We start from the raw sequence: 613 nt of genomic DNA, 5'->3' as shown, positions 1-613 counted from the left end.
TTTTTTGGTGGGCTGAGGTCTGCTCTCAGAACGCTAGTATTAAGAGGAATGCCGTTTGATTTTGCGCAAATCACAATTAAGACCCGCCGGTTTCCTGCCATTAACACAGCCATGCATCCAAGTCTAGATGGAAGTGGTCTCTTACTGTCAAACACGCACACAAACTCTCTTTGTCACACACACTAAGATGCGTTCTCTCTCACCACCACACTCACACTGACACAAACCCTGCTGTGTTCTCTCACACGCACATTGTCTGCACTCTGGGCTCCATGAAAAACATGGTGGCCTTGGTCATGCTCGACTAAAAATACGTGGCATGCCACCATCCCCTTCTTTGTTGTCTGTAATTGCTCTAACCATTTTATTCAATTGCTGACAGTTCAATATTTTAATATTTCACAACACACAGTTGGTGGAAAATCCCGGTCTTTGTTATGACAGCATCAGGGGCGTTGTCTCCTCAAAATATTGGATGAGAAAAAAAAAATGTGAAGTACAAAAACAAAACAAAGCCAATATTGCAAAATGTAACAATAAAAAGTGTATAAATCACTTGTTTTTCTAAAGAAACATTGTCCAACAGCGACACCTGCAGGCAGGGCCGCATTAT

The sequence above is a fragment of the Sinocyclocheilus grahami genome, unplaced genomic scaffold (genome assembly GCF_001515645.1).
Source record: "Sinocyclocheilus grahami isolate Dianchi unplaced genomic scaffold, SAMN03320097.WGS_v1.1 scaffold1142.1, whole genome shotgun sequence".
In the NCBI taxonomy this organism is placed as follows: Eukaryota; Metazoa; Chordata; class Actinopteri; order Cypriniformes; family Cyprinidae; genus Sinocyclocheilus; species Sinocyclocheilus grahami.
This window is presented reverse-complemented; position numbering follows the sequence as displayed.